The 14,326-nt window shown below is 34.9% G+C and overlaps 1 protein-coding gene across 4 annotated transcripts in view; it reads right to left on the reverse strand.

Annotated features, from left to right (window-relative positions):
* Nucleotides 1-13,989, reverse strand: part of LOC115884896 (talin-2) — a 76,363-nt gene extending 62,374 nt beyond the window's left edge. For all 4 annotated transcript variants that reach the window (XM_030903612.1, XM_030903614.1, XM_030903615.1 and 1 more), the window contains exon 1: nucleotides 13,850-13,989. The gene's annotated coding sequence lies outside the window, so the exon portion shown is untranslated. The remainder of the gene's footprint in view (nucleotides 1-13,849) is intronic.
* Between the last annotated feature and the right edge of the window lie 337 nt (nucleotides 13,990-14,326).

The raw sequence follows: 14,326 nt of genomic DNA on the forward strand, positions 1-14,326 counted from the left end.
AAATTCTCGCTGGCGTTGAAAAAACAATAAACCCACGGGGGATGGGGTGAAAAACGTGAAGATGTGAAGGGTTGGAGAGAGTGAGGGATGTTTGAGAGGAGGATGCCAGTAGACGTGTGAGGAAAAACAGGAATGAAAAGTGAGGAAAATAAGAGCAACAACGGGAAACGCTGCTGATGCATGTTCTTTTTTGTAATGTGAACTTTTTTAGTTATATTAGCAAAATAAAACAATTATTGTATTCTGTCCAACCAACCAACGAGAGGAACCCTGACAGCGGCAGTTGGTCTCTGTCATTTTTTGGATGTCGCGTTTGTCGAAATCTTTGACCATTGACTAATTCAAAGAACATTTTGCCTTGTGTATTTCGACCCCACAAACACGCCTATGAGGTTTTGAAAATTTTGTATTTTTTGAAATTTTCTGGAAAATATTTAAATTTTCAGTTAACACAGAAAAACTCTTTCAACGGTAAAATACTAGAGAAAACTCATTCATTGTGTGGCTTTCATACAAATTTTCTGTGGAAAATGCCATATGAAATATAAAACCGCGAATATCTGCGAAAACAAATTCTGAAATACTCTAAAAAGAAAAAATATTCATTTTTTAAATCTCCATCTATTGAAAAAATAATATACAGGGTGTTTTCTTTAAAAAAATAACGAAGAAAAATTATTTTATATTTTAGAAAGTCTGGCGTAGAATTTTGAACATCCTGGATGATTTACGATTACCATATTTATAGCAAAATAAGTACAGACCATCTAAAGTAAATACCTAATATAGTTTTGATTTTAGGACAGTTCTTGTATTATGAATAACTTTTTTAAGAAAGGCTAAAAAATATATATTTTTTATTTACTTATTAATATCTCTGAAATTATCGAAATAGATTTACTCATATCTTAGGATCATGTAAAGTGATCTGAAAGGAAGCCAAAAATGCAATAATATACAGGGTGCTCCATTTAAAAAAAATCATCGGATCCATTGACACTTTTTTGAGCCAATCTGTAGAAGTGAAAATATTTTCCTGAAATACATCCGCATACATACTTTAGGTGTGTACTTAAACAAAATTGATACCCGACGCACTATTGTCGGACCCTGTATAAAATTTTCTTATCTAATATGGAATTAAAAAACCCACATAAAATGAGTCACTGCTGTCACAAATGCAAACGCCTTTAAGCGAAACCGCGTACGAGGGATTTGTACTTATTTAAGGGACACCCTGTATACTAGATATATATCTGAACCGTTATACGCCGAGAGAAATCTATCCCGCATCCTGCGGACCAGAACGGGCGTCGTCGGCGCCAGCACGGCGCCACGACGTCCTGCCGCCTCCAGGGGCGGCGACGGAGGGTCGGGGGGCGGCTATACTACCGTCGGATTATCCGGATTGTGTTTTAAGAGAAAAGCTTGGGAAAGAAAAATATCGATAGGAGTAAGGAGTGTAATTTAAACAGATCCCGATAGATATACTCGTAAATGAAAAATTTTAAATGATGCTTAGAGTATATTTTTGGTATAATTTAACTACGCAGAGCTTAAAATTATATACCTATTTTTAATGATACAGGATCCCACCAAATACAGATGAGTATGGGCGCACTAGTCAGGGCCTTCTTCAATGTTCGGAATGCCTCGTCAGAATCTGAGTCCCAAGAGAAACGCCTCTCGCCTTCGGTAAGTCTGTTCAATGGTTTAGCGATGGTGGCGAAACCCTGTACATAACGGAGATAGTATGTGCATAGCCCCAAAAAGCTTCTGAGTTCATTTTTGTCTTTGGGTATCGGCCACTCTTCAACTGTCTTGCTCTTCTGTGGATCTACCGCAACTCCTTGGGAGGAGACTACATGGCCCAAGTAGTGTACCTTTTCTTGACACAGATGACATTTCTTGGGGCTAAGTTTCAAACCAGAGCTCGTAAGTCGCTTTAAAACTTCTTCCAAATTCTTCAGATGATTGTCGAAGGATTTCCCCACCAATATAACGTCATCCAGGTACATTAAACAGGTGGTCCAGGATAGTCCCTTTACCACAGACTCCATTAGTCTTTAGGGTAGCTGGCGCGTTGCACAATCCAAAAGGCATGACGGTGAATTGCCACAGTCCGGAGCCCACCGAGAACGCTGTCTTCTCTCTGTCTTTCGGCGCCATGTCGACTTGTCAATATCCACTCTTCAGATCTAAGATAGAGAATATTGTCGATCCCGCCAGTGTGTCTAGATTATCGTCTATCCTCGGCAGTACTGATTGAGCTGCCGATAATCAATACAGAACCTGGTGGTACCGTCTTTCTTCTTTACTAGTACTACCGGCGAAGTCCACGGGCTGTTAGATGGTTCGATAACACCCTCTTCTTTCATTTCTCGAAGGATCTTGTCAGCTTCTTCACGTTTGGCGGAGTGGAAGTCTTCTCGGATTTTGTTTGATTGGTCGTGCATCTCCGGTATCAATCTTATGTTGTACTAAATTGGTACGACCTTTCTGTCCTGCTTCTCCTTTATCAAACACAGTACATTATTTTTGAAAATTGAATAAAGAAGTTAATAATGAAAGGTGAAAATTAAACAAGTCCTTGCATTTAAGACTCACCCTGTATATTTTTTAAAAATGTTACATGTACTTTTGTAGGTATATAATGTTCCAAACATACTTGTATAACATACAAACCAATTAAATTTCAAAAAAGTGTTTTCGAGAAATAGATGATAGGTATAAAAAGTAATGATGTTAATCAAAATTTTTATTAACCATGCTAACATAAACGTCAGTGGTAAAATATGTCATTTTGCGGACGACACTAGCTTCACTTGGAGCAACAAGGACGTCACGGCACTTCATAGGATTATATCAAATGACTTAATCACCATTAAATCTTGGTGCGATTCGAACCTCCTGAGTCTCAACATTTCTAAAACTAATGCTTTGTCGTATAAAAACTCGTTGCAGCCTTTTGTACTTAACAACACCACCATTGACGTCGTAAAATCTGTAAAATTCTTAGGGCTTGATGTAGACAATTCTCTGAAATGGGACATGCATATCGACGCTTTGTCGAAAAAATTAAGCTCTGCCTGTTTTGCATTAAGATCTGTTTCTAAGGAGCTTAACTTGTCAGTGGCTAGAACTGTTTATTATGCACTTTTTGAGTCGCACCTCAGATATGCCCTTCCATTCTGGGGTACGTGTTGCGCGACTCAATTTGACCGCATTTTCAAGCTCCAGAACAGAGCTGTTCGATATTCACTGGGACTAACAAGCAGAACTCATTGCCAAGACTTTTTTAAAAAATTAAAAATATTAACTCTTCCTTCCTTATTTATATTTGAATCCGTTTGCCTAATACGTAAGCATGTATCAGCTTCTCAAGAAAGGCCATCTCACACTTATCCACTCAGGAACGCGGAGCAAGATCTTTATCTACCTACCCCACGCTCAGAGTTAGTTAAAAGTTCAATATTATACAACTCGAAAAAAATGCACAATTACCTGCTATTTGAAATCAAATCCATAACATCATTTTCTTAATTTCGCAAAGCATTGAAATCTTATTTACTAGACAAGGCTTTCTACGCCGTAAATGACTTATATTTTCATAATCGAATGTGATCTTGTAAACACTGGTCTAATATTTGCTATTACTATATTTACTATAAACTTACTAAATATTTTTGAATCTTATTTTTATTCTTTGATATTGTAAACATTTATAAATGTTTATTTTAAACAATAAGACTGACAATGTAATTTGGATACTTGTTTTCTATTCTCTTTTGTTTGTTTACTTTACCTTTGTCTACAAGTTGTAAAATTTTTTGACAATAAAGGCATTTATCATTTATCAAAGAATGAAAATGAAATTATATCACCACAGAAAAGAGTTCTTATCTATAGGACGCCAAAGAAAAAATCGATAGTATTTTCAAATTTTCCTCTAAAAATGTACGGAAATTTGGAAATGTATAAACGGGGATTAACCGTTTTACAAGCAACTGTGTTTTATAAAGAATGCCTTTTCTCAAAATGTTGATAACAAAAATACCTTTCCTCTTTCGAAGACGATCCGGGGACGTGCTGTATATGATGTATAAAATTGATTTGCAAAATGTCCTTTTATTTAAATATCTTCTGAGTTCTTTAATTCAACCATTTAAATGCATGGTATTTAATATACACCATTTTTAGTTCGTTGTTCTGCAATCGTGGGATTTGCGTGGGTCTATATAAAGGTCTTTTAGGTGTATTTTATACGCACGTCATAACAACAGCCAAAGAAAGTGTCGAACACCTTTTAAGATAAAGCCTGTGCGTCAAAATATGTCTGAAAAAAATCAGTCATGACAAAAATAAATTCTTCAGTGCGTTTTGTACGCACAGACTACAGTAATGATACTGGATATTTATAGAAAATCCAGTAAACCTCTATATTTTCCTATTAAGGCATCTGGCAAGTATCTATTACACGCATCTTCCATCAGGACAATGGATACATTATTGAGTAAATAGATTATAGGGTGTGAGTGTTGGATGAAAATGCACACCAGATTTCAATAAGAATCTGCTCCTAATTGAACAAGTTAATTGGTAGAAATTTTGCTCTGGCAATAAAGTGAATTTCATTTAAATAAGCAGCATGAAAAATAAGTAATGTTAATAGTTTTGTAGTGGGTTGGTTCATTTTTGAAAAAAAATCCGTGAAGATAGCCAATAATTTTAACGATGTATGATCGAAAAAAAACGGCGTCTAGATCGCTTGGAAAAGACAGTCGATGACATTACCCATATAATCTAAATAAATAAAACAAAGTCGGGTTAAACAAATATACATTTCCATGACTTTTTCCGTAAAAAATGTCTCTTGGTAAAAATCGCTAGGAGCAACCGTTCTCAAGATATTTAGGATGGAAATAGTCAATACATGTCATTATTGACAAAAAATACACACCTTGAGTAGATAGTTACTTGACTGAAATAATAAATTTGGAAAATTTTTATTTTTTTAAATTAATCATAAACACAAAATTATTTTGATTGAAAGAATTTTGGCACAAAAAAAAATTCAAATTTATAATTTCAGTCTAATAACTATTTAGTCAACGTTTAATTTATGTCAATTATGATAGGTATTGATAATTTCGATTTCAAATATCTCGAGAACCATTACTCGTAGCGATTTTTACCAAGAGACATTTTTTACGTAAAAAACTTTGTAAATGTATATTTTTTTACTCAGTAGTTTTATAGAGGTACGGACGAAAAGTTATTACTCTTAAAATCAGTTAAAAAATATGTAGGTGGCGGCCTCTACAAGTTAGAAGTCATATTGACATCAAAATAAAATTTCTCATGTAAAAAAAATCCCAGGCACCAATTTTCATCCAAATATTGACGTTACTTCATAAATTATCTGATGGAAAAAATCGGAAATAAAAATGAAACTTCTGCACCCTTTATTTCCGAAACTAAGCATTTTAGGACATACATTTATACGAACTTTTTTACTTATTTTTATCTGCAGAACATGCTGCCGAAGTTTCTGGAATACAATTCGGACCACCCTGTATAGAAAATACTTGAATCGAAATATAAATAAAAATACAAAGAAAAAATGGCAACAACTGTCAAACGGATTGGTGTCAATTATTCCAGATCATTCGGTCAATCAGTCATCCGTACCACAAGATTGACAAAAAAATCTCACTATCCAAGTTAGTCGGGTCAGCTATAGTACTTAATAAAAAAAATCATATATTTACGTAAACAATATGCCAATCGTGTTAAAATCGCTAGAACAGGCCAAGACTTGCGATGATTCATCTCATAATCGGGATGAAGGAAAACCAAACAAAATACGAACCGAAATAAATAGGCCAATAAAATGGCTATTTTTAGACGGAGTAGGAAACTGTCACGGATCCAGATTTAAATTTCGGGAGGTTCGCGAACGCTGGACCGTGATTTACAGGTGTCACTTTTTTAATTCTCTCGATATTCGTGTGTAGCGTAGAGTGGGGTCAGTGAAGTAGTTTTTTGTATAGTTTATACTTTTTTATGAAAGAAAAACAGCCAGAATCTCATACGGTTTTACTGAGGGTAGTTCTCCATCTCAGATATCAGTCGTACCAAAGTTCACGGGACGAGTGGTTGTCGTCTCGGCGCACTCAGTGAGGAGGTCTTGTGGTGTTTCCCCATTTTCCCCACAGAATCTGCACTCGCCGTTGTTTCTTAGCTTCAGTCTACTGAGGTGTTCGTTGAGGAGAGTTTTTATTCTTCTTCTTCTTCTTCTAGTGCAGATCCATTAATGGATGTTTGCGATAACATTTTCCATTGCTTTTCTGTTCCGGGCGGTGTGTATTAACGACTGAACATCGAGTAGCCCTGTCCACTGTCTAATATTCCTCAGCCAAGACATTTTCTTCCTTCCGATACCCCTCCGGCCATCGATCTTGCCTTCTATCAACAAATGCAAGAATTGATATTTGGGGTTTCGCATTATGTGCCCCAGGTATGCGGTCTTTTTCTTTTTAATCAATTCAAATAATTCACGCTCTTTGTCAACGCGTCTGAGAACTTCCTCGTTTGTCAATCTAGCCGTCCAAGGTATCTTCAGGATTCTGCGATATAGCCACATCTCAAAAGCCTCCAATTTGTTGATGGTAGCTGCTTTCAATGTCCAACCTTCCATACCATAAAGGAGCACCGACCACACATAACACTTTACGAATCTTAATCTAAGACTAAGGTCAAAATCGGGCACTTACCCTAGTATCCTACAGGCAGAAATCTACGCTATCGAGAGATGCGTACAACTTATCTTAGATAGGAACTATCGGAAACAAGAAATAGCCATCTTATCTGATAGTCAAGCAGCGTTAAAGGCGATCAACTCAGTATCAATCAATTCGAAATTGGTCAAAGAATGCATAGAGAAGCTGAATAAATTAGGCAAAGAAAACAAAGTCCTCCTACACTGGGTGCCTGCTCACCAAGGGATAAAAGGCAATGAAAAAGCAAATAATCTAGGTAGAAAAGGAGCGAACACTCCACTAACTGGACCAGAACCGTTCTGCTTTCCAAGTGGTAACCAACTCAAGGAGGAACTCAAGAACTTGGAAGATTCCATCCGCAACCTGGAATGGAAATCTTGCAATGGTCTAGGACACTCGAAGAAGTTTCTGAGGGCTTATGATCAATAAAAATCACAGATCTTCCTAGGTCTGAGTAAGAACAATCTTCGGATTGTCACGGGGTTTTTAACAGGACACTGTCTCCTCAATGAACACCTCAGTAGATTGAAACTAAGAAGAAACGGCGAATGCAGATTCTGTGGGGAAGATGGTGAAACACCAGTACACCTCATCACTGAGTGCGCCGAGACGACAACCATTCGTGCCATGAATTTTGGTACGACTGATATTGGAGATGGAGAACTACCCTCTATAAAACTGTCCCAGATACTGGCTTTTGTCAAAGCCCTGGGACTGTATGATGAGTTATGATTCAAGAAAGGGGGACACAATGGATCTGTAAAGTCGAAGTGATTAACCCCTCTCCCACTCATTCTAAATTCTAAAAATTCTAAAAGGTCAAAATCAGAACAGACAAGTACTTTTCGAAACCTCAAGAATGCCTGCCGAGCTTGTTCGATGCGACATTTAATTTCCTTGTCTGATGTCCAATCTTCGGAGAGCCAGATGCCAAGTACTTAAATTTATCTACTCTTTCTATGGGCCTTGAGTTAAATGTTAGGATGGAGTTTATAAACATATCTAGGTTTCTGGATATAATCATAAATTTGGTTTTCTTGATGTTGATGTTTAAGCCTTGGAAGCATTTGAGCCCCTGGTAGCAAAGAAATTCGGATACATCCGTATTAAGGACCACCCTATTGTTCAGCTTCTCTAGGCATAACTAGACTAACTTCGAATTGATGGTTACTGAGTTGATCGCCCTTTAATGCTGTTTGACTATCGGATAAGAGGTTATTTCTTGTTTCCTGAGTTTTGTCTCTTCCAATTCTGAGTTATGTTATTATGAAGCAAGAAACAAGTCATTTTCCTATTATTTGGATATAAGCTAGTAAAAAACACAACACTTTGAAGTCCACAGATTCGTATTTCGTCCACGTTTCGAACGTCGACGTTTCATAGTCATGTCTCTAAAATTTGCCTTTTTTAAGAAATTTAAAAACGAATAAAATTAAATTTATTCCTTCTTATCAGCCTAAATCGATACGTATCGGGATGATTTTAAATTGTCGTATCCATTTGAAATTGTTTTGAAAGGAAACCAAGGAGAGTTGGGGTTGTAATGACGAGGAAAGCAGCAGGAGGGGAGAGGGAAGCTAAATTTGACAAAGTAGGGGAAATGTTGGTAAACAAAACAGGGGAGAAGAAAGTTTGACGGCTCTATGTATAGCGTTAATTTTGTAAATTGTCTGAATTTAATCAAGCGATAAGTTAACTAAATTATTATAATTAACTGGTATTTATTAATTTATTTTAGCTGAAAATGCTACAAAATAAAACACTAAATCACCACAATACACCAAAACACTTTTACTTTCACACTGGACGTGCGTTTCGCTAACCATGTTAGCATCCTCAGCAGATGATTAAACCAAACTACAATCTACAATTTGAGCGTTTATATACTCGCTCAAAGATCTAGACCTGTTCGGTGTTGAGATTTGAAGACCGGTGTTAGGTGTTGATGACCACCGGTGTTTCCGTTGGTGTACCGGTGTCAACACCGACACCGGTGTTTATCTCAACACCGGTGTTCATTTCAGCACCGCTGTTTATCTCGCGACACCGGTGTTCATCTACAACACCGGTGTTTATCTTGACAACAGTGTTTATCTCAACATCAGTGTTTATCTCGACACCGGTGTCGAGATCGACACCGGTGTCGAGATCAACACCGGTGTCGGTGTCGACGTCGATGGTGCCGTTTGTTTGTTTTTTTTTAGTTTTTTAATGTAATATTTTTTAGTTTATTTTACAGCTACGAATTTTTGTTTCTTTATGTTTTGTTTTCTTTTCTATTTGTGTTTGATTAAACAATTTTTTACTTTATAGTTGTTTATCTGACGCTTCCACTTTATTTTAGTGATTAGTCTGGCAAAAAAATTATATTTAAGTTTGAAAGCTTTAAGTTAAAGTTGGTGCGCTTTAATAAACGATAAAAATTTTTACACCGATACATTTTTTTTTTAAACATTTGGCGATAGTCCCAAATCTTTAGTATGTCGCACAGTTTGCTGATGTATTAAGCCATTGACGGATATCACTAGAGGTAAGATTTTTGTTTGTTTTAATTTGTATAACTGTCTAAGTTCATATGCCAGTTCTTCGTATTTTTGTTTCTTTTCTAGATATGCTTTTTGGACGTTTTCGTCTAATGGTGTTATAAAATCTATTATTGTGGCTTCCTCCTCTTTCTTCTTAAAAAGCACCATATCAGGGCGATTATGCTGGACAGATCGGTCTGTAATAATTGTGATGTTCCAGTATAATTTATATTCAGCATTCTCCAGAATATCCTTTGGGTTATACTTGTACCATTCTATTCCTTCCTCCATTAGCCCAGTTCCCAGTGCTATAGCTTGATGGTATATTTTTCCCATTTCATCATGGCGTGCCAGATACTGCCTTGGAGCCAAAATAGAACACCCTGCTGTTATATGTTGGATGCTCTCAGCTGTACGCTGGATGCTCTCAACTCTCTCCTTCAAGACATATTTCCTATAGTTCAGTGTCGGGACAACTTGATCTTGTATTGCCAGTATACTTCCTTCGGTTTCTGGGAACAGGTAACCCGCTTTTAGGTAAGTATTTGAATCCAGCATACTAATTGTGGTATTTTTTAAATTTGCTCTATACCTGCCATGGAGAGTTTTACTGGCCCACTCTTCTTCCATTTCCGTCCAACTTCGTACAGTTGGGCTGTTGGGGTTCATCAAGTCAAGAGGGGAATAGTTTTGGTCAATATCTCGGAGGGTACGGTGAAGCGGTAAGTTGTTACTCAAGAAGTAGTTCCTCAGTTTCATTATTATTATCAGGTTTATTTTGAACTTATTAATTAACATTATTTCTTCTTTAACCCGTTTACCAAACACCTGTGTCGTAGTCAAAACCGGTATCGAGATGAACACCGGTGTCGAGTTGAACACCGGTATCGAAATGAACACCGATGTCGGTGTCAACACCGGTGTCGGTGTCGACACCGGAACACTGGATAGCCTATATTTGGCCACCGGTGTCAGCCCAACACCGGTGTTAATACGGTGTTCCGGTGTTTGGAACAGGCCTACAAAGATCTAGCCAACCAAGCGTAACAGTTAGTTTTCCGTCACTAGAGTAGCAGGAACAAAGAACTTGAAGGAATTGGACCGTTGTCTCTGCTCATACTATCTTTACATTTATTAATTCTGATGCTTTCATATGCATCTAATTGCCTGTAATTTGAGACTTGTTAAATTAATTTTAAATTATTAAGATCTATACAATGTTCTTTATCAACAATATGTTCAGCAACGCAAGATTTATCCGGTCTACCATATCTTATCTGAGCTAAATGTTCTTTAAATCTAGTTAATATTGATGTTCTAGTTTGCCCAACATATTTCTGATTACAATCTTTACAAGAAATTTCATAAATACCCGACCTTTCCAGTGGAGGTGTTTTATCCTTTGGATTACCCAATAATTGTTGTAGTTTATTATTAACACTATAAACAAGTTTATAATTGGCATTCTTAAAAATTCCTTTTAGACCACGGGATAACTCTCTATTATTGTAGTTTAGTTTAATCATCTGCTGATGATGCTAACATGGTTAGTGAAACGCGCGTCCAGTGTAAAAGTAAAAGTGTTTTGGTGTATTGTGGTGATTTAGTGTTTTATTTTGCTGTGTAACACCAAAGGTTCAACCCCCAACTTTAATCTGAAAATGCTATTTAGATGGGCAAGAGTGGTCTTGACTAAGACCTAGCATGCAAGACTCTTTCAGTCTTCTTCTTTACGCACGTTGGGAGTAAAAATTCAAGTGCGTGACACACGAGCTAGCGTCAGAAAAAGTGGTAGCGGCAGTGTTGCCACAGCTACCCCATTCGGGGTACATCTACCCATTTGTAAAACCATTTTAACTCGCTCTGGGTAACGATCTGTGCCAAACGTGGCTAAGAAAGTCACTATAATAAATAAATTTTCTTTTCTTAAATAAATTTAAGCGTTAGTATTATTAAATATTTGAATAAAAGTGTGTATTTTGAGTGGTATTTCACAAAATTTGCAGGCTATTGAGGAAGCAGAAAGTGTACAGATTACAGAAATAAACTGATTATATTATTTATATTAAAACAGCAATAATTAATGTCAGTTTTTCAAACATGTCCTTCAAATCCTTCAATTTAATATCTGTTAGTAAGAACTTTCACTTCAAATATGCGTACATAGTGCACACACTGTTTTTTTTTAAATGGTGTAGTTTAAGATTCGAGAAAAGACTATTTTTGGAAATATAGATTTATGTGTCTGGAAACGTTCTATCCTTTTTTATGTCTATTTTTAGTATATGGCGTCTAGAGATTGACCTCGCCAAAATTATCATCGATTGTTATTCCCCACCTGTCTATGACGCCGTTTTTTTTTTTCGATCATACGGTGTATCTTTACATTTTGATAAATCTGATATTCTTCAGATTGTTTGAGGAATATTTTTTTTGTATAATAAGTAAAACAGTTTTTTGCCACGATATATGATAAAATTTCATGAGAAAAATCACAGAATAAATAATAATACAGATATTATAAAGAAAAACTATAATTCGCGATAAAAAATAAAAATAAGTTCTTAATTTTATTGTTGATATCTAGTCAGCAGTTATCTATTGTTATTATTATTAGAACAATTACATTTTCTATGGTTTAATAATGCCAAAACCACAAATCTCATATTTTTCAATGTCACCAGCCGAATCCTTGACGACATTTGTTCAAAAATCTTTTGATACCGCGCGGTTTTCCTTTGCAGGAAACCATACCGACCTCAATACATCTCCGTCTTCTTCCAACGCGTGACGTAAGACAAAGCAAACCGGATGCCGGTATCGATCTTCACGAAAAGGGAAAGTGTATTCGATTATTGATGTCATTTCCTTCCTCGCCGCTGTTGCCGGATCTGACAAAACTTCACCAGATTTGACGAAATTAAATTACATCATATAAAAAGAGTCTGGTTAAAGGATTATTTATAATAACAGTTATTAATTCTAAGAATTAACTAATTATATTTTTTTCTCTGGCATTTTTGCTTTTATTTACAACTTATCAAAAAAATAATTTGTTAATTTTTAATTATTATTTTCATTGAATCAGGTTTTTGAAAAAATTGCAAATTGGCGGTGGCAAGTTGATTTCGCTCTTAAAAATTAACGAAGGAATGTGTTGACATGGTTCTGACCAAAAAATAATATTTTAGGAAAATTTACTCTTGAAATGATTGCACAGGGTGTTTTAAAGTTAGGGTAAAAAACAAATCTTCAATTAACCCTGTATAATAAGCCAAATGCTAAAGTTTATAAAAAACTGGGTTTATGAATTAAAGTTGATGGATTTATATACAGTTCGCCAAAAAAATCATGAACATAGAAATAAAAATAAAAAATAAATATAACACTTTAAACTTTTTAAACGAAAAAATTCTCCGTTGCGGTTTCTTTGCATCTTGCATCTGAGTGTATAAAATTTCGATATTTTCTGATAGACATGACAACACTGTACAAACCGCATCCATTTACAGACAATCTAATTATAATTTAAGTTAATTTATTTTAGATTACATAGATATTTCGAAAATTTCACAAATTATTTAATTTATTTTTAATACTCTAAAGACTACATACCTACATAATTTTAAAAATGAGTCATTTTGTGAATCAAATTTTGAGAAAACTAATAAACGTATCTGACTAATCCACTGCCTATTATATTATAATAAAATAATTACACTTATAAAATATGCAAGAAATAATAAAATTTTGTTTAGTAACCAAAATCAGGGCAATTTTTTGATATGGCAACATTGTTTTCTTTATTCCTCTTTCTTACAGAAAACAAAAACCTTATGTAAATTATATAATTTGTAAATATTATAAATATAATACTTTACATATTAGCAGTAAATACTCCATACAAAATAAAATAATAATAAATTGGACTATAATATTAAAAATGACTCAGTCTTTTGAATCAATGCTAAAAAAATCATCTCTGACTAATTCTCTTTTATTATACCATAATAAACCATTGTTTACAGGAAAAATATCTTTTTATTGAATTAAAATACCTCGAAAAATACGCCAATGTCCGCCAATGGAGTTAAATTCACCCCCTTTTTGACATAGCCATAGCGAAAATAAATATCTAGCACTCAGTTTCAGGATTATTGATCGCGATTTTAAGAAAACTGAAAGGGTGGTTAAAGGAAAACCTCCCAAAACAGACTAAAAACTAAAAAATCATTGATTATGTCAAACGTAAACAATCAAAATACACCCTTGCAGTAAAATGGCCCTTAACACCCCAGAAAATCGATAGAAAATCTGCTGAAAGGCTAAAGAAAATTCCCCAGAGCTGGTGATATCAGATTTCCACACCATTTCCAAGGAATTTTCTGTAAATCGGATGTATTACAGCAATGGGACTAGATTAAAAATAACCATACAAACGCAGATGACTGGTTTTTGTCGTATTTAACAGAGATTTAGCGCATTTTCGCCAAAAAAACACGGTGGAAATGGATGGAATAGTGTAGAAAAGTGTTACAGTACCTTTTTCAGTTATCCACGGCTCACATATCTAGAAAAACAGATAAATTTTCACGAAAATTGAGTTATATTCACGCCCAAATCACTACAACACTTCGACTGCTAGGAACCGGCCACGTTGCCGGCTCGACTGAAAAGTTTTTCAGCGCTCAGAGAAAACGAAATTTAATTTTAAGTTTTATTTGGATAAACATGATCCTTTATAAGTTTTATTTATTTGTAACAAATAAAAACCAACTTATGTGCATTATTAAATTCAAAAAAAATATTTTTAAGTGTATTTTAACAAGTAACATATTTCTGTGTGGATAATATGTCAACAAATTATTTAAGATTTTAGATTCTGTAAACATTATTAGATATAAATATATAAATACTCTCAGTAAGACATAAACAAATAAAAAATATATTAATTATCTCTAATTTTTGTAAAATCTTAATCAGTCTTGCTATCTAAAAATAATATATCTAATCTAACAT

Source organism: Sitophilus oryzae, unplaced genomic scaffold (genome assembly GCF_002938485.1).
Source record: "Sitophilus oryzae breed Bouriz unplaced genomic scaffold, Soryzae_2.0 scaffold_358_pilon_pilon, whole genome shotgun sequence".
Taxonomy (NCBI): Eukaryota; Metazoa; Arthropoda; class Insecta; order Coleoptera; family Curculionidae; genus Sitophilus; species Sitophilus oryzae.